This window comes from Lissotriton vulgaris, chromosome 4_1, assembly GCF_964263255.1.
Source record: "Lissotriton vulgaris chromosome 4_1, aLisVul1.2, whole genome shotgun sequence".
NCBI lineage: Eukaryota > Metazoa > Chordata > Amphibia > Caudata > Salamandridae > Lissotriton > Lissotriton vulgaris.
The window spans coordinates 906,652,637-906,679,652 of NC_141691.1; positions in this window are offsets into that span (position 1 = coordinate 906,652,637).

Here is a 27,016-nt window from a genome sequence, read left to right on the forward strand (position 1 = left end):
CCATACCATACAACAACCAGTTGAGTTCTTATTAATATTTATAAATTCATTGAGATGGGCTTTGAGTTGCGTCATATAAGTTAGGTCTGAAATTAAGTGTCTAGGAAAGGAGAATGGTCTAGGGGGTGTCCTGATGCTTGGTGTAGCAAATATCAGTATTAGTGCATTATGGTCAGAAGTTATTCGGGGGCATAAAATCATGGAGCCAGTGTGCAGTAAGTTATCGCTAACTAATGCCATGTCTAATCTGGTACACACCTTGTGGGGCGCTGAGTAATATGTATACCCTGGTGTATTTGGGTACAGATGTCTCCAAGCGTCTTTAATATTAGTCCGACATAGGTCCAATATAGATGTCCTGGTCTTATGCATCCTATGATGAGCATACGGCTTAGTTGTGTCGATTTTATAGTCCATGATGCAATTAAAATCCCCCATTATAATAGTTTCCCCCTCCCAGTCCAAAAGTTTCATATTTAATTGGTCGAAATACATTGGTTCATCTAAGTTTGAACCATAAACCACGCACAGAACATATTTATTGTTTTCATAATTGATTTGCGCGATAGCCCATCTACCGTCCTTATCGTGGGCAGTTTGCATTACTTCAGCCCTAAATCGCCTATCCTTGAGGATAGCTACCCCTCTTTTGGGACTCCCAAAGGTAGAGCAGACCAAAATGTCATACCCCATTTGACTTAATATTTTCCTATCCTTCCATATGATGTGGGTTTCTGACAATAAACAAAAATGGGGATTATGTAGTTTTAGCTCTTCTGACACCAAAGATCTTTTGTTTTTACTGTTAAGCCCCGCTACGTTCCAAGCTAGACATGTTATTACATGCATTTAAATGATAATAGAGAAATTAAACCCCTCTTCAAATAGTCAAATAATAAGTCTTGGTCCCTCAAACACCTAACACAACAAATAAACCATTCGATAAACAATGATTTGATGTCTTTATCGTATTCTTCATCGCATTTTCCCCTGTCAGCCAGCAAACAAATTTTATATGGTTCCCCCCCCCCCAACTCCCCTTGCCCCCAACCTGCGGAGAAGGGGTCCCACCCCCCTCACCCCCCCCTGGCTCTCACCCCGGCCGGGGAAGAACCACCCTCCAGCTAAGGCTGCCGTTGGTGAGGCAGCTTGTGTGGTGGATCACCCTGAGAGGCTCCTGCCCCCCCCTTTATCAAACATCATTGTGCATACTGAACAAAAATTCAAGAAAAATGGAACTCCATAAGGATTTGTCGCACACTAAGGGGAGATCCTCTATTAGGCCCTCTAAACTAATTTCAGTTCCTAAAAAAAAGAGAAAAGAGAAAATAAAAATTATTTTCCTTTCTTTTTCTTGCTTTCCCCTTTTCTTTCCCTTTTCCTCCCCCTTCTTTATGTGTTTGTGCTCCCCATCCTCCCTTTTAATAAAGTATTCACCACCCTTGGGGCTAATTGTAGTTATTTTAGGTCGGACTCTGATTCTGACTAGAACTGATACTAGAGAGATAAGCCTCTGCTTCCTTAACGTCATTAAAAGTATGTGTCCGCTCGTTTCTCATAACCTTAAGGCGGGTGGTTCTTGGAGGAACACCTGCCCTCCACAGGCCTTAATGGGATCCATCAATTTACGGAGCTGCCACCTCCTATCCATGGTGTCCCTGCTAAGATCTGATTGTACAAAAAAAGAAAACTCCCCTATAGCTATTGGAGAGTTAGGACGGGCTCTCTGCCAGACCGCCTGACGTAGATGAAAGTTGCCAAAGTAAATTAGAAAGGTTTGTGGGAACTGATTTTCTCTATTTCTTTGAAACAAAGGCAGGCGGTGAGCCCGCTGAATTTGTGAGTCCCAGTCCCAATCTGCCAAGTCAGGAAAAGCCTTCTGGAGCACCCCTACAATGTACGCCCTGGGGTCTGAGCCCTCTGATTTCTCCGGAATACCAAAAAGTCTTAGATTAGATCGCCTCTGCCTGTTTTCCAAGTCCTCAACCTTTAGCTGTAATGCATTCAGCTGATCATCATGCTTTTCCACTGCTCCTGCCATTTTAGTAGTTGACTCCTCCTCTTGTACCACCCGTTGCTGTAATTCCGTGGTTTCTTGTGAGATCCCCCCGATTTTAGTAGTAAGATCGCATAGAGAGGACTGCATCTTGTTGTTGTCCTCCCTAAGTTGGAGATAGCACTCCTGTGCTTCTGCGCGTTGGTTACTCAACTGCTTACTCAAAATCATTAGTATTTCATCCAGAGAGGAGGTGTTGGATCCTTCCCTTTTTGAGTCTTGATTCGATGATCCCTCATCTGGTGGGTTGCCCCTGTTTTTTTCCATAACAGATGAGGAAGAGGCTGGAGCAGAGCCGGAGGGTAACCCCACCAAAGAAGGAGGGCTGACTATTGCGTGGGCGGATAGTTGAATGTTAGGGTGCAAAACGTTGTTTGTATAAGCTGGTGTTAGCTCCGAAATATCAGACGGAGCAGGCACGTTCTCCTGCTCTTGAGACTGTGCTTCTTCTGTCCGGTCCTCAAGGGGTGTATTATCAGGGTACGACAGAATGCTCTTATCCGGGAGATCAGTAATGGTATAAAATCTGTGGGACTCGCTCCTGATAACCTTAGCGTCATGGTTTTGACCAGGCCCTTTGCTTCAATCCATTTTCTGAGTGGACTTTTGTTTGGCATGTTCTTCCTTAGAGCTAAATTATTGTTTGGCTTTAACCGTTTAGAGATAGCGCCAGCCTTGCTACTTCTCCTTTCCTTTTGTTTGCCCTTAGCTTTAATCTTAGAGATGCACCCCCCCACAGGGGGATTGGCAGTAAAGTCATCTTCAGTCTCTGTCTCAGCCTCGTAATCCTCGTACGAGTCCAGCTCGATATCCACTGTAGCCATTGTATGCGCTACAAGTTTGTTTTGTGTCCCACATTCGATATCCTCTGAGTGGACTTCTGGTATCCCTTCTAGATTGTTTGGGGTCAGATCGCAAAGTGCTGGCCGGGTGGCATTTATAGAATCAGGCTGTAGTTCATGGACTATGATAGGAGGGTTACCCCATTGGGCAGCGACTGTACAACATCAGCATTATTGTCACCATTGCTGTGCCCCAGTATCAGTAGCTGCGCACTCGAGGGATCAATAGAGGGTCTTTCCAAACCAGCATCAGCATCAGCATTAATATCAGCATCTTGATTATTTGAAAACATTGCTGTTTCTCCCCCCCCGTATTGCATTGGGATTTATAGGGGCTTTTTTTAAAGGTTGTGAAGCAATCTCTCCCGCTGCACCCCCCGTTTTAGCGGCTAGTTTAGGCCCCGTTTTAACTGTCTTAGGGGTAGAGCCCTTAGGGCCTTTAGTTTGTGTCCCAGCTAAGAGAATAGGTGGCCTCAGTACCTGTTTAGCAGCTGTAGTTTTCTTTCCCTCAGGTAAGACGGGGCACCCGCTGTCCTCTGATGGAGTGTCCTCGGTCAAAGCCTCCACAATCGGTGGAGGAGGAACTGTATTTCCTAAAAATGCGAATGCATTTAAGGAATCGCATTTGTGCCATTCCTTAAATGCAATGCATCAATTTTTTAAAAAATGCGAATTTTGAAATAGGAAGTGCAAATTAACACGAGGTTGACCCTCGTGTTAATTTGCGAAATTCTTTAAAAAAGCACAAAAATGCATTTTGGAAAGTGTCATGTTACAGACACACATGTCCTTAGGACATATGTTTGTGAAACATGCACTTTAAAATACATTTCAGGGGTGCAGGGGGGTCCTTTGGACCCCCCTCTGCACCCTTGCAATGCATCAACAAATTGTGAATTCCCAAAAATAGAAATGCAAAACGGCACTGATTCTTATGGACCTCTAGGCCCATAGGAATCAATGTAATGCCATTCCTTAATTGCAATTCGCAATTAAGGAATCGCAAATTCCAAAAATTAAGAAATCCTAAAAAAACTTTAGGATTTCTTGATGCATAGGATTTTGCAATTCCTAAATTGCGATTCCTTAATTTTCGCAATTTAGGAAATGCAAATTCCTACAATGATGCATGTGCCCCTTGGACTATAAGCACCTCTAACGCGCATGTGTTGGGGAGTACCATCTCTACCATTGCCCATAAGCAGCAAGTTTGATCTCCTGAGCACGTACGCTTAGATTCTTGTTCAGACGGGAACTCCGGAAAGGGGAAACGCCCAGCACACCTGACCCCAATAACCCCTCTTTAACTAGTAGCCGGGACCTTCCATCTTACTCTCTCGGCAGATGCATTGTAGGGGTAGGTGCAGAGGCATCAGCATGCGGGGAATTCGTGAGTAGCTTTCGTTAAATGGAAACGGGCAACACGCTCGTATTGAAGCTTCTCTTAACTTATCCCGGTCCCTACTTCTAAATTCCTGCTGACTTTTGTTATTTTTACAGCCCGGCATATTGGCGGTGTACAATGCTTGTGCCAGCGTTGGTTTCCTCGACATGACGAGGTAAGCACGCATTATGAGACTATACCTTAAGGGCACCCACCAGTGCTGGAACCATTTGTGTATTAAGTTTATTAGCGTTTTTTAGTCCTGATCATTGATCAAGCAGAGACGCAAGCATGTCCCTGGTTGACCCCGCATCTTGAAACAAAAAGAGCGACTCTCCTTTTAACCTCAAGGGGCCTAAACACTTGCACATAACTATGTTTTGTTGGGCAAGGGAACTTTTTGGTACGCAGCTGTGAGTATTTGTCTCTCATGTGTCTGTTGTTCTTTACGTTTTAAGTATTGGATGTGCACACAATGGTGGCACACTATGTGGCATCAAGGTGTTCCTGATGTTGATACATGTGAACTAACCTGTATTGTCTTTCTTTCCTAGGTACTGGTCAGGAGCGGTTCCACTATGCAGTTGAAGCCAGAAGCTGGGCATACAGGTTACTGCGCTGCCCTGATCTATGTGAGGGTATTTTTACTTGTCTTTCATGTGCACTTTATACACTATAGCTCTGGTCCTGAAGAAGCGCCAACGATCTTTATGGCAATACAGGTGCGAATCATGTTGACCTATGTCTTTCTACACCCAGGTATAGTATGCCATTGGGGCTAGATTTTAATCAGCAGTTGAGTCTGCTCTGGGCACACCAGTTTATCTTCGCTGCTTGGTGACCCCTTTTTTTATATCACACTTGCACGTCACATTGCTACCCTCAATTATACACAATAAACCTATCCCCCTACACCCCCCCACACACCCACATGCACCAACCAGCAGTCCTATAAAAATATTTCCGATAAAGAGACCCTACGGGGGACCCGTAGGGAATTGCAGCGCCGGCCCTACGAGGAGCAACTGCCCGATGATGAAGCATGACACCTTCCGGGGTGTGTGAGGGCAACAGAGAGCAACAATTTGGTTTTCCTTTCACTGGTGGGGGCTGTTACCTAGGATTTCTGTTCCTTCTCCCTTTTTATTCCCTGTTTTTAAATGGGTGACTTTTTGCACCCTGTTGCATGGGTGACTTTTGCACCTTGCATTAGGACCAGTGTCCCTTGTTTGGCTTACCTCTTCAGTGGTACCATGTTTTTTTTTTACCATGGCTGGGCAATGCTCAAAGTGGGCAAATTAGCAATCTATAGCTGGTGAGGTTGTGTCTTTCCAATTGACCTTTGGTGCCTTGTCCTGGACCTTCAGAGGTTAAAAAATGATAAGGTCTCAATTCTTGTAGATGCAAGAATTTTTAAACCCTGGTATCTCGCAAAGCTTTCAGGGAAGCCTCCTAGGGTTCATGGCTCTCTCCAGTCAGAGCTTACACAGGATTTAATGCAGTCCACTCACAACTGGCCAGCTGGTTCCCTCACACTTGCAAGAGATCTTCTGCATTTTAGGTAGTACAGCAGGCCAGGTATGTTACACTTGGAGGGTAATTTGATCCCAGGAGTTCAAGTGGAAAGTAAGAGACACTTCAGGCTACTTCACAAGCATGTCTTACAGGATTTTCCCTTATTCTAATAGTTAGTTCTTTGAGTTTCACAAATGCTATATCTAGTGAGATGGAGGTGAATGGTGACTTTTGCCAGATCATCAGCCAGTGATTGGTAATTTCCCTTGGCCCACTTCATACAGCTTTACCCCGACTAGCAAACACACTTTTGCCACACATTCATCCTCACCGGGCCATAAGCTATACCAGATGCCTTTATTAAAAATTGCAGACATCAATCTCCCCTCTCCCTGGTTCTTTGTCTTCTCACAGGCGCAGCCCTACAGAAATGTGAATACTCATTCTTACCGACCGTTTAATAGGTTGTCCTCTAATGGTACCAGAGGATGTTAGAATGGGATTCCATCATGAAAAACATGTTCCATTCTAGGTCTTCCTGGCATTATGTATAAAGCCAGGCCTAACTCTGGTCATATGTGATACAATTTGACCCTTTGCACTCCCAAAAGACAGATCCCGGACCAGTACTTAGTGGTTGACCTCTATAGTCTTCCAGCTCTTAGATAATGGTCAACAGTCTTATAGAAGCTCATTAGAGCTTATATATTGTTAGAGTTCATGCAACTGAATTCATTACTCCTCAAACAAAGCATGTTTTAAACTAACCTTGCCCCAATAGGTATAAAAAATCGACCTATGCCCCTGAACTCAGTTTTAGACAACTAGTCAAAAAGAACTTTAAAATATGCCTTTAGGGGGCTTGGCCAAGATGGCGATTCGGTAGGATGTTAAACTCCATTCCTCCTTCTCCGCCGTTCCTTATCGTTGTTATTTCTCCATACCCGGTCTCCATATAGCTGAACATGGGCTATAAACTACTTGTGCACCCTCCGCTGCAGCTGAAGAGGTCTTGACCAACCGCGTTGGTGCTCCAGAAGTGGTGTTTGGCCGAGGAGAGCCGGAGCTGAGGAAGAGAAGGCGGCGGACTCAGCTGCGCTCCTGGTGGGGCCGACGTGAGCTCTGTGGCAGTACAGCACTAAAGTGCCTCAGAGCTCACACCATAATCTAATGCTGCCCGAAGACGCGGCTGTGGACTACCAAGGACACAGCTGCCTGCACACCGCAAAGGCATGGTAGCAGCCCAGTGCGAGGTACGTGGAGCACTCGCCATTTTGTTTGCCCGCCTGCCGTGACAGAGCCTCTTTGATGCCACAGGCGGTATTTGGTGCTTTGGGACCCACAGTGCAGGACCGAAGAGCTCACACGATGGGCTATAATCTATCACAAGCTATGATCGCTGTTCCTACAAGGGAAGGGCTTGATGTGCACCTGCCATTTTGCCACCAGGCCTATGCATAGAATCCATCAAGCTCATGAACCGGATCCCCATCCACAATACCCAGGTGATATCTTTGGTCATCAGGCCGCTCAGCTTGGCGCAAGATCTCACGCCCACTGATGCTGCGGACTGCTGAGTGACTGCCGTGCCCATTAGCTAGACACACGGTGAGGGAGGCCGGTTGGCCACTTGCATCCACGTATGATTCTGCCTGACGCCTGCTGGACATCACAGCGGTGGCTCTAGGGGCCTGGCATGCCACTCCCTTCCTCCCGGCCTCCGCTGCCAAACTGATTGCTGACTGTGGAGTGGCGCCTACTCACACTGCAGGACGAGCATCCCACATATTCTTCAGCTGCAGACAAAAGCTGCCCTAGATGCCCAGGCTGGACCACAGCCTGGCCCGACTGTGCAACAGCAGCAGTGCTCAACGGAGTGGTGGTCACCTGGCACACCCATCATATCCCAATCATCGAAGGCCGAGCATAGCAGGTACAGAACTGCTCCCTGAGTGCCTCGTGAGTGGGAGTGTATTCCTACCGGGGGAAGAACAGCGTGCAACCTGTGCACCTCTTACATGAGAGGGCCCCCCCCTATACTTGTGCCCCATCCCCCCACAGGTCTGAAGCCTGGGACTGCCATAGGCCTCTCCACGCGCAGCTTTGCAAGGTGATAGCAAGGAACTTGTTGGCCCAGAGGCTAGCTTGAACAGCACTTGGCCAGTTCGAAGAGGAAAGGCTAGCTTGGCTGCAACCCCGTCTGCATCATCCAGCACCAGCGAGGCAGAGCTTCAGCCTACTGGGGCCTGAAGGAGAGCTTCTACCTCGACCTCGGACCAGGTGTCATTTTGTAGTTGTGGACGAGGGAGGGGCCAAGCACTGGACCGCTCGCAATTTTCACCACCAAGATGGCGGGCGCCAAAGCCAGTCACACTGCTGGCAGTGTCTACTCAGCTGCGATGGGGATAAACAGTCTGATCAGGTAAGTAAATATGTTCGAGAATGGCAAGTGGTTCCTAGCATTCAGGAATATTAAAAATACACTAGTTGTCAGAAACAAACTTCAGTGCAATATAGCGATATTTTAAAAAACGGCGATTCTCACTTTCATGCAGGCAGAAACACAAGTCCCGGCTTTCCGCCTCAGGACCGTCAACACACAACGATCGTAGTCAGCAGTGCGGGTTGGAGTGAGGGATTTTGTAGTTGTGGGTGAGGGAGGGGCCGAGCACTGGACCGCTCGCAATTTTCACCACCAAGATGGCGGGCGAGAAAAAGCCAGTCACACCCCTGGCAGCGTCTACTCAGCTGCAATGGGGATAAACAGTCTAATCAGGTAAGTAAATGTGTTCGAGAATGGCAAGTGGTTCCTAGCATTCAGGAATATTAAAAATACACTAGTTGTCAGAAACAAACTTCAGTGCAATATAGCGATATTTTAAAAAACGGCGATTCTCACTCATGCAGGCAGAAACACAAGTCCCGGCTTTCCGCCTCAGGACCGTCAACACACAACGCTTGTAGTATAACATTATAAGTCGCATTCCTGTCCTCTTCTTGCGCTTGTGCACTATGTGCTGCCTAGTGCCTATGCAGGTACCCATGGATCATGGTGCAAAAATGCCTGTGTTGCAGAAAGGATTGCTTGGATCAGGAAGGGGCACCTTACTGCACAACAATAATCCTTTGAGGCTTTTTCCTCTTTCTATGTGTGCTGCAGAATGCAGCACAAGTAGAAAGAGGAAACAAGGAGCATAGCCAAAGATGTTTCTCCTCGCTACATCGCCCCTGGGAAGGCATGGCATTTTGATGCATTCCCAGGTCTACCACTCATGGCAAATCTGGGAATGTGCCAAAATCCATGCGTAGATGTGTGGGAGCTCCCATGCTCCACCCATGGAACACCTCCCTGGGGTAGATTAAGGCAAGGAAGCTTCCTTCTTCCAAACTAAATACGCATGCGCGGGCGCCCGCGCATGTGCATTTGGTTTGGAAGAAGTCGGAGCAAAGAAGAAGATGGAGCCCCGGGACGCCGCATAAAAGGTAAGTGCTTTTATTTACTTTTTAACCTATTTAAAATCCAAATTAGGGGTGTAGAAGAGGGCGGGAGGAGGGCGGGAGGGAGGCGGGCGGCGCGTATTGGGGCTACATGAAGCGCAATGGTTGGCGTAGATTCATGCCCACTTCATGAAGCTTCGCGTAGCCCCACTACACCCACTATGCCCAGGGTTAGTTTAAAGGCTGTTGAGAGTCATAATCCACCCCAAGGAGCACTAAAGTTATTTTTTCACCTAAGATGTCCCTTATGGTATTTTCCACGAACCTCCAGAATTCTTTTAGTTCTGGACATGTAAAGAAAACGTGTACATCATTAGCCTTTGGGTAGTTACATTTTTTACATCTTGGCTCAGTGTGCATCACAAATTTAGATAGTCTTTGTGTTGTCCAGTACAAACTATGAATAACAAAAAATGATGTTGTTTAAAATTTGCTGATTTACCTATAGCATAAAGTAATTTTACTGAGTCTCTCCACAAAGATTGTACACTCCTGGACTCCTGGAGCAAGGTCTCGAATTCCCAGTTGCATCCAACTTCCTCCTCTGCAGTCAGAGCCCATGAGGTAAGCTGCAAATATTTGAACCTAGATAGCCAGTTGCATGTCTTAATGTTCAGGACTTTCCATGGGACCATCCCACCTGTTGTTCATTAGATCTCCCCACTTTGTTATCCCTGCCTGCTTTAAAGGCAGGCTCAAGACATCCTTCGAACTTTCTGGCATCCCCAGGGAGTCCCTTATTAGGGCAAACATAGTGAAGCGGCCGATCCTTAAGGTCCGTCTCACCGCCAGCTGGAGGCTTAAAGCTGCTTTCAGTACCTTTAACCTTACTTTTTTTTAAAATGTTGGGACTCCAAATTTGTCTAAATAGGCTCCTAGCACTTCTCTGGTTATTTCATTGAGTATTAGACCTCATGTGGTATTTTCAGGCTCCCCCGCCAACATACGAAAGCTCTTCAATTGAAAGGCCATACAATACAGTCTAAGGTCAGGTAGTGCCAATCCCCCCTTCTTTAAACAACTTCTCCAGGAGGGCCTTATCCCCTGAGATGCCCAGGTAAAACTAGATATCTTGCCTTGTATTTTAATAATTTCATCTTTAGGGAAACTAAGTGAAATGCAAGTAAAAAGGTAAGTTCATTTTGGAAGGACAGACATTTTTATTAAGTTAACCCTTCCATATATTGACAGGGGTAATTTTTCCCACCTAACTAGTTTCCTGTCTACCTCCTTCATCACTCGCTTCAAAGTACGAAAAGGAATCTCATCAATTTTATCTACAATTGTTATCCCCAGATATTTAATCTCTGAGCAGACTCTACCGCCCCACCCAACCATATTCCAGCACATTACTTTAGTTTTTGAGATGTTAACCAGATATCCAGAAAGTGCACCAAACTCAGCTGTCAATTGTTCTATCCTCGTTACTGTTTGTGTTGGATCAGAGGTATAGACTACCAAATAATCTGCATTTAGTGCTTTTTTACTATGAGTTGGAAGCTGGTGAATGGAGATTATCTGCTCACCCGTTCTTAACTTGTACACAAATGGTTCCATGAATATATCAAAATGAAGGGGGGACAAGGGACACCCCTGTCTCTTCCCCCTCCCTATTTGGAAAATGTGTAAATGCGCAATTTATCAAAATGTTTGCCGTGGGCTGCTCGCATAGTTTTTGCAATCCCTGAATAAAATTGATACTAACACCAATTTTGTCTAAAACCGCCCAAAGCCATACCCAACTAACACGATCGAAAGCCTTGGTGGCGTCAATTGTGATCACCGCCAAAGGGATCGATCTCGCAACCTCAATGTCTATTGTCCCGATCAATGTAAGTGTGAGTTCTTGTATTTGGCTCTTTCTGAATCAGTATGTATCAACTGAGGGGCCACCTTAGCTAGCCAGTATGCCTGTATAAATTTTAAGATCCACATTTAATAAAGAGATTGGTTAATATGAATCATCCACTAACGGATCCTTGGTCGGTTTTAGAATTAGCATTATTATGGCCTCATTCCACGAATCTGGGATCCGCTCACGCCCCCCATATACAGCATTAAAAAGAGCCATCAGTTCTGATATAATCTCCTCTGTTATCAATTCATAAACCTCAACCAGAACTGAATCCGGGCCTGCCACCTTACCATTCTTCATGTGTTTTAGTTGTTCTCTTATTTCTTCTTCCGTAATTGGAGCACTGACCCTATTTCTCCCTTCTGCTGTTAAAACGGGGAGGTCGATGTTATTTAACAATCCCTTTAAGGCCCCTGCATCCAGCCTTCCTGACTCTGCATACAAATCTGAGAAGAGTTTTACTATGTTATCCTGAATTTCCTCCTCTTTATTTGTAACTTCACCCTCTGGATTAGTAACCAACTCTCCTATGTGATTTCTCTCCCTATCGGTCCTCACCTTCCAGGCTAATAATGCTCCGGCCTTTTCAACATACACAAAATGTTGCATACAACTCACCTCCCACCTTTCTCTGCTCTTTGTTTCCAATCTCATTCTATAATTCAGTCTGACTTTATCCAATTTTTTTGCCATCTCCTCACTATTCTGTGTGTCCTGTTGCATCCTTTCTTTCAATGACCCTATATCCTCCTCAAACTTTTTTAATTCAGCTCGTAACATTTTTATATGAGACCTGACTTGGCAAAACCCCCTGCATAAAGGCATTAAAGGTGTCCCAAGTACCTCGAATTGATGATGAGTGAGCTAGAATTCGGAAACATTCTACAGATTTTTCTTTCAGCAGGGTAACTACGTCTAAATCAGATAAAATGGCTCTCTTCAATGTCCATCTAACATTGTTCCTAACACTGATCTCCCCAAATGTGATACTGACCATATTATAATCCGAAATGTGTCCTGGGCATATTTGCACCTCTTTTATTTTCCCACCCCACACTCTATCTACCAATATATAATCCAGACGTTAAAAGTGGTGGTACTTTTTGCTATGAAAGGTATAGGCTCTTTTACCTTTCATTAAATGCCTCCAAGAGTCGACCATCCCCAGTTCCTTTAACATATGTTTAAGGGCCTGCCTTGTTTTTGGTGCTTGATCCTGGACCCCCTCCTACTTGTGAATCTATCCAATATTGGGTCCAAACGAGTATTAAAATCACCTCCTATTATTATAGGTGATGTTTTCTCTGCTAATCTTAATTGCATGTCCACTATATATTGGGGGTCATCCGTATTTGGGCCATGAAAGTCAGCGCACACAAATTCAGTACCCAGGCATTTCAAAGTAGCCGTAACCCACCCAACCTGAATTATCAGTATTGGAAGTGGTCATTTCTACTCCTGCCCCCTTCCTAACAATTAGAGCAACACCTTTCAAGTATTCTGATTGATCTGATGCCATATGGCTCCCAATCCATCTCTGTTTGGAATATAATCCCCTACTCTAACTTAACGTTAAAAGGGTTTCTTGTATGATACATACTTGGGCATTAGATTATTCTAAATACCTCATTACCAGCTTTTGCCTGTTTTTTGACCTGATACCATTCACATTCCACGTTACAATTCTAACTTTACTATCTTTCTCCGATATTTATTTTCATGTTTCCCAATCTCTTGGACTTGAGGATCTTAGGATTTTTAATTTACAGGACAACCAGAGTATAAAGTGTAAAATATCTGAAATGTCTAATGAGGACCTTTTTTTTATTTTCCCCCACTGCACCACACCCTGTGCACCCTCCCCCCCAAACCTTTGCCAAACTATCAGGCATAGATCCTATTGCACCGCCAAAGGGAAGAGCCCTATCTATAGTTTTGCTGAAACCTCCCCCCCTCAGTGATACTTATGTGTATGTGAATATGCTATGTGAATTCCCTCTCTTTTGATTTTTGTATTTATTTATTTACTTATTGTTTCCACATTTTTGGTTATTATTATTTTTTCATTTTTTTTTAAGTATTTGCAAGAATATAGCATTTGATATTTGACTCTCTTACTCTTAGCTTTTTATATTGACAGACTCATCTTCTCAAGGGCATCCCTCTTTCCTTATGGATTCAATCAAGCTATCTGCCTTCTCTTTGGTTCGGATATTACGCATTTGATTGTTCCGCACGACTCGTAGCATAGCTGGAAATTTTTATTGAGGCTTGGCCCCCAAACTATTAAGTTCCCCATTCTTTTACCCAGTTTCCATTGCTTCTGATCAGTTGCATGGCATAAATCTGATCTAATAGCAGAAGGACCATTTTTCAAAGCAGCCAGCAGGATAGCTTCCTTGACCGAATAGGAAAGAAAATGAATCAGAATTTTCGTTGGCTTCTGATGCTGTGGATTCCTCCTACTTGGATCTCTGTGGACCCTCTGTATCGCTCGGTCCAAGTCAATATCTGATCTATGCTTCAGGGCCGTCTCCGGTAATAACTTGACCACAAATGCCTTTAGATTTGAGCTCTCTTCCACCTCCAGAATGTTTAGGATCCTCAAGTTATTTCTCCAGAAGTGATTTTCTAATCTTTCCAAATCTTTCCTGAGGCTTGCATTCTCTTTAGCCAAGGCCTCAACTCCTTTTTTGTTATTAGAAATATCTTTCTGTATAGTGCTTACTTCCACCTTGAGTTTTCCTGTTCGGATAGCAACATCATCCAACTTTTGTAGGAGGACCGTACATGAAGCTTGTTTATCCACTTGATTTGCCTCGGATATCTCGAACCACCCTATAAGCTCTCTTAAGTCCCATAAGAATAGCCACCAGTGTCTCATCGGCATCTTCCGGGAGCTGCTGAGGTGCCCCTGAGAGGCTGACTGGTGCCAACAAACCTAATGATGCTAACAAATCTTTTACTTGTACTGTGGTGCCTCTGCATCCACATGTCGGCTCCATCTCCTCACTCTCAGCAGACTCCTGCTCTTGAAGGATGCTAAACCTATTCTGCATTGTTACTTGGAACCCCATACCATCTACTCCTTCTTGTGCGGCTTCTTGTATTTCCTGGCCCCCTTGCCCCTCCACTCCTAGATTACATGCAGACTTAGAAGGCTTAGAAGGCTTAACTAGTTCCAGATGGCTTTTAAGGAAGGAGTAATTTTAGCTTGTAAGGGGGAGATCTTTTTTTCCCCTGCCCCTACCCCTGGGCTCTTCCCTTGATGCCTCACAACTGTTCCTACTTTTGTTACTTTAGGGGGAACTCTACCAGGGGATATATCCAGAGTGGCCGATAATAAGCTTGGGTTTTGACTTACCCCTGCTGCTCTTTCCAAAACTCCGAGGGCCCGGTGCAGAGTGTGTAACTTGAAATCTGATTCTGACTTGAGGTCTCTCCTTTCTGCTCCCCTTTCTATCCTACAGGTATCAAGCTCACCTTATCCAAAGGGGTGGAAAGTGTTTTGCAGGATACCCCAACCAGCATCTACTAGGGTTTCCATCTAGCTGGGGCTCCACTTTGCAGTGGGTCCCTGTTAAAGCTGGTCTCTGGTGGCTCAGATATGCAACATACAACGCTAAGAGACTTGTGCTGCCACTTTCACTCTGAGAGCGCTGCTCTGAGCCGCTGCAACAAGCATGTCGAATTATTGGAGGGGATGTCGGACGACGCAGAAGTGACAAGGTAAGCTTTTTAGACCTGAATTTTGTCTTAATCTTCTCTTTTAGGCTTTTTGCCTGTCGTTTCCGCTTTGCCAGGAGATGTTTCCACCATTTTAGGCAGTTTGCTTACTATTCTGATTAGAGGCTCTTGGGAGTTATTCTCCTCTAAATAAATATATATTTCTTCAATGGCCCACACTGTTCTCTGTTGAGGGGTACTTTGTCATCCACCCCATTCTGCTCTAATTTCTGACAGATGCCTGGGTGTACCTCTTGCATTGTATATGCTGCTACTCTCTCAAGGTGAATTGTCATTATCAAGTTGTGATTTAAAATAGATGCTGCACACTCCTCTAAGTGCTTGGCTTCCTCTGTCTCTAATGTTGCTGCGCGTCAGGAGGTGGTGTTAATAAAAGAGTTAAAAAAGTCACTTCCTCATCTACAAAATCCCCACTACCCTTGAACTTGGGAGACATTATGGAGTAATTAAGAAATATGAGACCCTTCATAGTGGAGACAATGCATCCATACAGAGGATTGAGGAAAAGTGGTCTGTTCTTGATTCAAGACTCACTGAGGTGGAACAGAGGGTTAGTGATGGAGAGGATGTCACTGCGAAAGTCTCATACTTAACTAAGGAAGTTACACAGCTCAAAAGACTGGCTGGAGATTTGGAAAATTGTAATTGTCAGAATAATTTGCGCATTTATGTTATTCCAGAGGGTTGGAAGGCCAGGATATAATTACATTTCTAAAGTTTCACATTAAAAAAATTGTTGGTTTGAACTCTTCGGTTGAATTGAATATCCAGAGGGCCCATCGGATTGGTCCTTCTTCTTCAGCATCATTTATTAGACCTAGAGGGATTATTGTTCTGTTTCCCCAGTATTCTGACCTTATGGAGGTCCTCAGTGCAGCCAAGCAATGCAAGTAGATGCTCTGGCTGGTCATAAAGGGCTTTTTAGCCAGGATGTTTCCACGTGGCACAAATAATTTCTGAACTCAAGACCGGAATAAAGATCCATGAATGCTCAGTATGGGCTCATTCACCCTTGCTTTTTTAAGGTAACCTATAAAAACACGGTGACCACCTTCGAAGATCCAAAGGAACTCCAGTTGTTCATACAAGAGCATACGGGAGAACACATGGAACTTAGTAAAATGTAATTTGCTTTGTCATATTCTTATGCTTCTTATTGTGTTTGACATTTCTTTTCAGGTTCTCGTTTTTCTGGGACCATTGGAGTTGTTGTAGTGTCAGTTGATGTCCATCTATTCTCAGTCTCTGCTTTCTGTAATTTTTGTATAACATTTTTCCTGTATGGTAAGTCTATTTGATGCGTTTTTCTGTCTATTTGGACGTAGCTCTTCTTTGTTACATGTTTCCTATTTAGTGGCTGCCTCAACTCTATTTGTTTTGTACATATTCTCTCACTTGGCTCCCTCCTGGGCTCGTCATTTCTGTCTCTTTCCCTGCTCCACGTTATTAACATTCTGTTTCTCCTTTAGCAAGATGATTATGACTAAAGTCCTTTGACTTTCCATCATCTTTTCATTTTTCTTCGCATTGGGAAGTTTTTTCTTCTCCTTACTATTTTGTGTCCTTTCTCCCCTTTTTCTCTCTCTTTTTCTGCTGTCCCTCTCCCTTCCATCAATCAGATGCTGCTTTATTCACCTTTTATTCACCACACAGTGTTTTTACTAGTCCACCTATTTATAATTCATTCCAATGGCCTATTTTCTCGTTTTTTTCTTTTGATATTAAATCAAACTTATTTTTGTTTCATAAGGTTACCATTTATTGTTTTTATTTTGTATGGTTAATGTACGTGTTGTTTCCTGGAATGTAAAAGGTATCTGAAACCCTGTTAAAAGACAGAGAGTACTCATGCATCTGTCCTAATTGAAATGTCAGATCGCCTTCTTACAGGAGTTGCATCTTAAAGACAATGATATTGAATTTAGGCGCAGACGATGGGTGAGTTTGTTGCAGGGATTCTGCTCAGACATAGAACTGTGCACAGAGACTCAGGACCTCAGTGAATTAGGGTGTGCCAAAAACTCACCTGAGTATCCAAAATCATCTACCAGACTAGCAATCAGTGTTTCATTAGCTCCTCGTCCTATAGCAAAGTAAACAATGATTTGACAAACCAGAACATGTGACTTAGGTTACCTCAGGTAAGGTGGGAAACATGAACATTCTTTTGTTATACTCTCATACCAGTCCAGAACCGGGAGTAAAGGTAGACACGTGCAAGTTTAAAATATGTATTTTAACGCTTGATCTCAAGTGCAGGATTTTAGCTAATAAAAGCAGACATATCCATAAAATACAAAAGGAGAAAGCATGTTATAATGCTAAATGGAAACAGGTTAAATGGATACCTATATTTTACCCTCCCTTGCTAGTAGGTTATTTTATAACTACAGAAGGTCTCTTGGGCTTCCATAGGCAACCCCATACCTGAAGTATTAGTGGGAGTGAATCACATCAAGTTCTCCACAAGCTCTCAGCATACGAATGTTCTCCAAGTGTGTTCAATCATGCCTACACGGTGCATATTTAAAGGCGCCAGTATCTGAGGTGGCTGCAGCTGCATATCTGTTATGTCTAGAATGTGCGCGGATCAGTTCGAACAACAGCCATAGTGTTGAAATAACCTTGAAGGCCTCTGCCCTCACTGTTCAGACTAAGCTTACAAAGCAAGTCTAGTGATGTAGAAAAACAAGTTATTTCTCATGTGAAGCAAAACACTCAGCATACCTCTAAAGAATTAATAAAGTGCGTGCCTTGTGCAAAAGACAGCAGAAAGGTAAAATGGCGTTTAAACTTCTAATAAGCTCATGCTAACTTAACACTGTGTGAACGCAAGGCTCAGCCCCACTACACCCTCCATTGATCTGAGCGCGGATAAGAAGGGGGCAAATTCAGAATGCAGAGTTCAAGTTTGAGAGTTAGAATCAAGTTCAAATTGCCACAATGGTAAAATGGGAGCAAACTCCGAACTTTAAAAGTACTCCAAATCAGTATTTAGGGCTCAGTAAAGCGAATGGGCCTTAAAAAAAATTAAAATATAGAAGAGGTGTGGCACCGCTGCCACGGTGACTGACTCCGGAATCTGGGGATTACGGTTCGATCCCCGGGCCGGCAGCAGATTAGCCCAGCACCATGTGCAATAGCTTGCTTAATCTTCCCGACGGGCCCCAGCGCCTAGAGACCCTTACGGGTGATTGTTCGCACTTTACAAATGTGGATTATTATTATTATATATAAAATAGCAACAACAAAAAAAATCAGATGTTCAACATGTGACGTCGGTCATGAAAGGAAGAGGAAATGCATCTCACTCCAACAGTGTATATGCACAGTATGTTGCAACAGCCTCTAACAGGAAGTCATTGTTGTCATCCGAAAGCATTTCAGCCATCCAATTCAGTAATGGGAATGAACATACATGTTCCTCAATAAACGGAGCCTCTAATACCATCAGAGGACATCTCGGGTTTTCTTCAATAAACCTGCGTGCCAAGAAGTCATGCACCGCTGCAAAAACATTCCAACGTCCCAGGACTCCATGCATCGCTGCAAATTCCATAATCCCGCCGCCACAACAAAGCAATTCATGATCAACTAAGGGGCTCATCAGTTGATCATAATCTGCGTTGGGAGACACCATATTGCAGAGACACAAATCCAGAGCCCATTCAAAATCGCAGCTCAGGCAATGAAAGACAGGCTGGACACATGTAAAAAAGGAAAATCGAAACGATAATCCATAAACTGCACTCAATGTAGCCAGAGGCAGCGCTCCATAGTAATCAAGCATTCGGTTGGGGAGCAGCAACAGACGGGGCATATTGTCTTGTAAAACAGGACGTGCATCTATTTTTAAATAAACAAATTAATAGAAGCACTCCGGTGACCAGAGTGAGCATCAAGGGAAATCCACCAAAAAGGCTGGAAAAGATCGAATGAAAAAATTCTGGGAACACACCAAATTAAGGTGTCGATAAGGATGGCGGACAGACCTGCGTCGGTCCACCACCCCGAGGTGGAGGGACCGTCCGCAGGGGCAGCAGCGTTCCCTCCATAGGAATTAGGATGTGACCGCCACCCTGGTGCTCACATCCTGTATATTTAACATTGCGGCGGGTGCTGCTTAAAGCAGCACCCGCTGCAAAGTTGAAAATGCATGCTTTGCATGTGCATGCACATTCAGGGGGGTACCATAGGTACCCCCCATGTGCACCCCCCAACATCCTGGGGGCCCGCAAGGGGCCCCCAGAAGCAAAGGTCCACATGCTTTTCCACGGCAGAATATCCACCTCGGAAAAGCATGTCTCCGCACCCATCATAATATGGCTGGCGCTGTCTTGCAGACACCACCACCATATTGTGGTCCACAACCCGCGGATCAGCGGCGGACCGACCTGCCATCCGCAGTTGATCCCACCGCCATCATAATCTGGCGGTGGGTGTTTTTAAGAACCGCAGCGTTGAATCCGCATACTCCGGGCCGGCGGTGGCTTCCACCGGCCCGGAGGATGCGGATTCACCGCCATCATAATCGACCCCATAGTTTGGTAAGAAGTCACAAGGTCACTACTAACAATTTTAAAAAAGTGGGCCAGCTCCGTGGTCGAGGAAGCATTAAAGATAGTGTGAATTAACTCTCTGAAATGCAAGGGCAAATCCGTATTTAATAAAGCATGCACCTCTGTGCGGGTGTTTGCCACATGAAGGACAAATGTTTCACGAGCAGATGTAAGGACAACTTCTTTCTGGGACAAAAGAGCTCTTATTCGACTCATCTTGTTGAACTCTGCTTTCAAGGTCGGAATCGACGGCCAGGTGGAAACATCCAGCTTCCCATGTGGAGGAGGAAACATTATGTTTTTACAACAAACTACATGTTGGGAAACCGTAACGATGTAAGGAATTCCAGCTAACATCCCACAACAATCTTCATCATTTAAAAGTAAATAACTACCGTTTGCTAGTAATGTGAATGTGGGTGTGATAGCAGGCATTGGTGTACCTTTTAAAACACAGACTAAATTAGGTGCATTCTGGTTGCACGAGCCATGCAATTGGATATTCCTACACATTAACGAGTGATCTGGTGTTGTTGTGCAATCCTCACCATTCAAATGAACCTCTTTTCCCTCCCTCAGGCCCCTATAGGTAAATGGTAGTGACCAAGCTTCATGGAGATAAGCGGTGCCCAGAGGTTCATACCTGCCAATTGCGTAGTACTTCATGCCAGCTTGGAATTTGAACAAAGGGAAAGGTACCGTTATTAACCCATGGATGAGCCACACAGCAGAATTTGTTTCCGCCACCGAAAACGGCAAAGGTTCTAACTTCTCAATATGTAACATCGAAAAAGTTTCATCTTTCATAGACATGAACTGCTGTTTGTCAGTCAAATTAAAAGGGGGAAATAATGAGGACGTGTTCATGTATTTCCAAGGCACCTTCCCAGCCTTTAACGTTTGTAAAGTCCATGCGAATTGCATAATGGAACGCAATTGATTTTCACCATGGTACAAAAGAGAGACATCTTCTTGCACAATATAAACAACAGACGAAACAATGTTATCTAATGTTTAAATGCTGGAAGAAAGCGTGTTAATGATGTTATCTACAACTGCGAGCACTTTTTCTAAATTAGTTTGATCTATAGCTCGTAACCGGTAAGCATCCTTAATCTGAGACAGTTTCCAAACTTTGTTGTAAATAGATTATATATACACATTTTGGATCTGCCAGAAGAAGGGCCCTTGACAAAGTCCTTTAGATCAACATCGTCAGTCAATTTAGACAAATGAAGCTTAACTGACGCTAAAGTGGAGTGTTTGAGCCAATTCTGACACAGCTTGCCTACCGAATAGGTAGTCACAGAATGGTCACTCTCAAAACGGGGATCCACCCTAACCTGTGTGTAGCCAGGGGCTAAACCCAGAAAACGATGTTGGCAGAAATCTGCACTTTTGTGCCACAACAACCAACCCTTAGGATCCAAACTGGATATGTTAAAAGTGGAATTCAGCAATAAGGTCTGTAATTCCCAGATAGAAAAACTGGTATTATTATCCCAACTGGGTTACTCTTCCAGTTCTGGAAAATAAGGAGCATTTAGTATTTTAGTAGTAGCCAATCCAAAGCAGGTCGTTTGTGAAATAGTCGAATTCAAAAATAACATATGGTTCGGCATGAGACATGCACGATGCAAAACCTCAGTGCCTTGCAACTGCCAACTTTTAGAACCCCAAACAGACTTAAGATCAATAGTGTCTTTCCACAGTTCATAGCCCCCAATAGCCAAATGGTCAAGAAAGAACTTGGAATATAACAATTTTGTGTGGGTAAGTCTAACTTTGGAAGTGGACTTTTTGGTCATCTTAAAATAAAATGCATTGGAAGTTGACTGGTTAAAATCAGTAAAAGAGGTGAATCTCTTTAAAAGAGAACTGGAGCTGCCTTCAACAGGAGTGGGGCAATGTTCCCATTGCATATAATCATATTCCTCCTGGTGTTTGCCTTACGCAGGTAGTGATTGCCATAGTGTGGGTAACAGAACAAATCACCATAATGTGCCGTATCTAAATATAAATCTTCAGCATCAAAAGCAGCATAATATTTCAAATCTGAAAACAAAGCCTCTACGGCTTGAACATCCCAATCATCAGAGAGTATATTTTATTTAATCACATCCCCCATAGAAACTCTTAGGACATTTGTTACATTTATAACCTCTGTGGGACCATGGATTTGAAATTTAACACCATCCCATACAATCCCATCTAAGACGGGCCAAGCAGTAATGTTTAAAAAAGTCTGGTTCCTCTTCATTCTGTGTGATGAGGAATGGGGTGCCAATGTTCCATTAATTAGTCGATTAGATGTTCTCTCTTCAACGTAGTTTCCGTTTGCAAGACGGAAAAAATACACCACAAATCCAATTGACATAAACACAAAAATTGAAAAAAGCACCAACCAAACATAAGTCCAGGGAGGAATAAAAAATGTTTTTTAAACCATGTTGCAAAAACAGAGATATTTGAAGGAGACTTCGATGTGGTGTAGTAAGTGTCAAATGAAAATCTGGACTCATTTGCCAAACAGGTTTTTAAATCAAGCATCGATAAGTCTGTGGGGTGAATATACTCAGTATCATCAAGATGATCAGCAGGTGGGGTATTCAATAAAGGACTTGAAACAGCAGGCATCTCGATGGCAACGTCAGGCCTGTTGTTAGGAGCAGGAGCCAAAACAGAATTTCTCAGTATAGATGGACAAGAGACCGCAGGTGTCATACTAAGAAGAATCGGCCACTCTGTGTAATTTGACATTGTCAATGGAGATGTCCCTTTTTTCCTTTCGACCTGGAGGAAGAGGTAAAATGACTGTTCTTGTGCCCTGCACGCCAAGTACAGGAACTGGAGCTCGATATGAGGGACCAAATTCTTTCGTGTTCTCGATCTTCTCTCTAACCAGTTCTCCAACTCTGGGTAACCAGACAACTACCGGAATCTGCAATGCAGCATCAGATGTGGAGGGCATGTGTTCCTTTGCAAGACTGCCTCTTGTCTCTTGTCGATTCTGTAAAACATTACAATGTTCATCTACGTGAAAGGGGGCAGCCGCCGCCTGGTCTAGACCTTCAAGGTCTGGGACGAACATTTTGATACCAAAGAGCATCTCGTATGTGGTCCGCCCACCCAGAGACCTTCTAGTGAGATTATTAAGTGCATGCTGTACGCTATTGAGATGGGCTAGCCAGTTCTGGCCTGTACCTATAACCCGGGCTGTCAATGACTGCTTTAAGTCTCGGTTCATTCATTCCACATCACTATTACCCTCGGGTCTGTATGGAGATGAAAATTTGACTTGGACCCCCAATGAACACATGGCATCCTTGTACGCCTTAGAGGCGAACGCTGGACCCTGGTCCGAATGGAAGGTGCCACACTCAAAACTTCCTACAAAGACACGCAAATCTCTTCTGACAGTATGTGAATCAGCACTCCGGTGTGGCCAAACCCATACAAAGCGCATGCAAGAATCAACTGCAACTAAGATGTACTTATACGCAGTATCAGAGGAAAAAGGACCACAGTGATCTAAATAAACACAACCAAGTGGTCTATTAGAAATATACAACTGTGTCTGGGGCGGATGCGTAGCAGTCGAAGGTTTTATCTGCTGACAAATGTCACATTGAAGGTCATAATCACAAGTCTGTTTGTACAGTCCCCACCACAAGAATTGTTGTTGTCACTGAGATACAGTAGCCGAAACGCCTGCATGCGCAGACGCAACACCCTCGTGGCCCGCTGTAATCAGCGTTGACCTGCGGTCCACGTTGGGAACCAATCTGTCACCAACGTCCGGGATTTTCACATAAGAAGCTTTATCAGGACTTAAATGATAAGAATACTTTGAAGGAAATCCAGTAGGATATTTACTTCACTTCTCAGTAGCGGCAATTGCTGCCAAGATGTCATCATCAATCTTACTTTTGGAACGTGTAACTGCTGCAACCAAATATGTTGACACTCCTGTCTTTGCGGCCTCATTGGCCAAACTATTGCCAACAGCGTGAACTCCCTCACATTGATGACCAAGGGTATGAATTACATATACGAGTGGCAGTTGCTCTTTAAGTTAAGCCACTCAAAACCAGATCATTTTATGTTCTATTGTGCTACCTTTGGAATCACGAAAGTTATTCTGAGTCCAAAAGAACAGATTCTCATTGCAAGACTGGACACAGTAGTAAGAGTCACTCACAATAAGAGTAGTCAAACCAGGATCTGCGTACTCTAATGCAAGCATCAGAGCACAGAGCTCTGCCACTTGGGCGATACAGTCCCCTAATGTCTGTGAATGTACGACATCGGACTTGAATTCACCATTCGCCATGGTACCAACCACAATGGCGCAAGGTGAGACGTATGCGTGTTTAAACCCATGCACGACTTTGGATGAACCATCTGTGTAAATGATACAATGGAAATCCTCCAAATGGCGCATGATCAACGGGGCAGGATGAACAAACTTGCGACTGTAAGGAGGCGTCAAAAATGCTACAGCCCTGCCAGAAGCGCCCTGTGCACAGCACTGCGAGTCCTCCCGCCGCCGCTCTTCCACTCTAGCGGCCGCCGAGCGGAGGACTCGCATTCCCAGCACCACCCGCGGCGGCGCACCCTGACGCCGTCATCGGAGCGCCCGGAGGCGCAACAAAAGCACTGCCATCCCCGGCGTCGCAGGAGCGCGCGGGAGCGCCCGGGGCGAAGCCCTGGCAAAGGGCGGGCCCTCTGAGGCCCTCAGAGGTCATCAGTGGTCGGGCGGGCCACCCAGCTAACGTCCTTCTTTAAAGGTGAGCTTTTCCGCTGTTAAAATGGGCAAACGTAATGCTACAAGCAACACCACAGATCTAGTCACCCAGGACGCTGAAACCTCTGCATCTCTTATAACGTCTTTTGAGACACTAATAGATACTACCTTTAATGAGATTGCCGAAACTGAGAGGAGGCTCTCCATGGGCTCACTCACCACTAACCAACTATGTACAACAGGTAGCTCAAATGGAAACACGCATATATTCCCTGAAGTTATTGTGGTAAAGCCACAGTCTGCTGTTAGTTTGCCCATTGTCCTTGAAGATAGAAACACTACCATTAATACAGTCCCAGTCGCTGCTCCGGACCCTGTCTCATCATTGCCAACCACTGAGTGTATTGAGATCACCGAGAATACAGGAGCCAAGCGAAAAAGGGGCCCAGTAAAATCTACACATAATAAAAGGAAGCAGTCCCCCAGGAGTACTAATCAACCAACACCACAAAGTATGTGGACCAGGGGGAAGAAACAAAAACAACATACAGATCCTTGCCGGACCAACCTCATCTGGGTGATGCCATTGTTATAAATGATGGTTTAAATGTTACTACTGTTTCCACTCAGACAGAATCCCCCAAGGAAAATAGCTCCTACTCTAAATCAAAGGGGAATCTTATTGAGACCATCGCGGATACAATTTTTAAACAACTCGAAGGTCAAATGATCAGACAATTTAATAATATTTTTAAGAGACTTGACAGACTGGAAAATTTCATCAAAAATGACAATGCTAAGAGAAAAGGCACGGTGTGCCTGGATAAGATAAGAGGTGAACGTCTGCTAAAAGACCTGGAATCTACCACCCGTGCCCTCACTAGTGGTGACCATACAAAAAACTGTAATTTGCCCACAACAAATGGGGTTAAGGAATCACAGGTTGCCACCAGTCCGTCTACGACTATAACATCTGTGGCGGACGTAAGTACAAGGAAAGGCAATCCCCCTGTTTCTTCAAGCACATCATCCACCCCTCTGTCTTCCTTGCCCTCCACTGTTGCCCCTAAGAACAATCATAAATGTAATTCTGCCATAGGCACGACCAAGCAGAAGGTTTCCTCAAACTCCAGCCAGAACAAGACCCCACATGAGGACAATAGGCCTCTCAAACATCAAGGCCCTGCTTTACATCTTCCACCTGAGGCATGTCCCTATGTCTTGGTTCTGGCAGGTATTCCACCTCTTAGGGAAGGCCAAGGAGAATCGTGGGTTCAATTGCACAATAAATGTATCGACTGGTTAACTAAGCATAAGGGGGTCGGCTACGACATTTCTAAAGAAATTATATCTACACGCAGAGTAACCTGGGTCGGTCCTCTTTTTAAAAACATTAATGGGGACTGTATTATAGAAAATTTCAGGAACCCTGGCACTGTGAAATTTCTGTTAAACAAAATTTTTGTCCAACACGGCCCATCCACTGTGGTGACCCCTTTACTGCTAAGTTACTTCTATCGACCCCCACACAGAATGATGCAGCCACCACCTGTATTTCCACTGCAAAATAGGTTCTCAATACTTCGCGACCTGGGCACTCTGGACTGACTGTCATCCACTGCTGAGGAACCAGTCTCTGTGTCCCCGGGCTTTGACCATACAGTGGAAATATTATCTGAGGCACCCCCGTCATTACCCTACACCTTTATGTTTGAAACACCATGTGAACAACAGGTGAATAAAACAACAGTACTCACCCAAGGAACTGATCCGGACCTTTGCCTGAGGCCCGATAAAAATTTGTTAATCCTTAGTTGGAACATTGCCGGCCTGAAGGCAAAGATGGAAATCAAATCTTGGAAGGACTGGGTTAACTGTCATGATGTGTTAATGTTTCAAGAAACTTGGTGCACGGATGACCTGTTATTTGAGGGGTACAGCTGCCATAACAGGACTGTTTTGGCCCCCCCTCTAGGCCGTCCGAGCTGGGGCCTTTCAATTTGGGTCAAAATATCTGCAGAAGCCAAAGTGGATACACTTCAAACTAACTGCCCAAGTTTTATGGCATTGACATACACTAAGAGGACAAGGCTATGTTTGATTAATTTCTACAATAACGACTTTTTGTCCCAACCTAATCGTAATTTTATCCTTTTGTTTGATTTTATTGATGAAATTATGGATGGACAGAAATACGGGAAATTTGACGGCATCTGTTTAGGAGGGGATTTCAATGCACATATACACTTTAAACCCCTCCCCTGTAGAAGAGGTACAGAACTGTCGAATCTCCTTGCAACTAGAGAACTCGTAAATTGCATGGAGCATGCTGGCACCGAAATAAGCGCTGCCCCGTTTCCCACTTTTATTGGCTATGGGAGCGCTACTACGATTGATTATGTATTTGTTTCACCTTCCATTGCAAATGTTTTAATTAAAGCTGAGGTAGTGTGCAAAGTACATAGTGACCACTATCCTCTTGTAATCCACCTACTACTTCCTGGGGGTAAGTGTTCACAAAATGAAATAGGTGCAAGAAACTTGGAAGTTTCAACGGATAATCTGAGGGTAATTTGGAGGGGCGTAGATAACAGGGGAGTCCTGGCAAAGGTTATTAAAAAACACCCAGCTTTGATTGACAATTGTCTTACCTTTGATGACCGTGGGGGTAATGTAATTAAATCATTTAGTGAACTCTGCTCCGCAATAAAAAGTGAGATTTCTGGACCGGCCTCCAGGAAATCTGAGGAAATACCTAGATGGTTCGATGCCTCTTGCTCTAGAGCAAACAGGAAGCTAAGGGCTGCACTTAA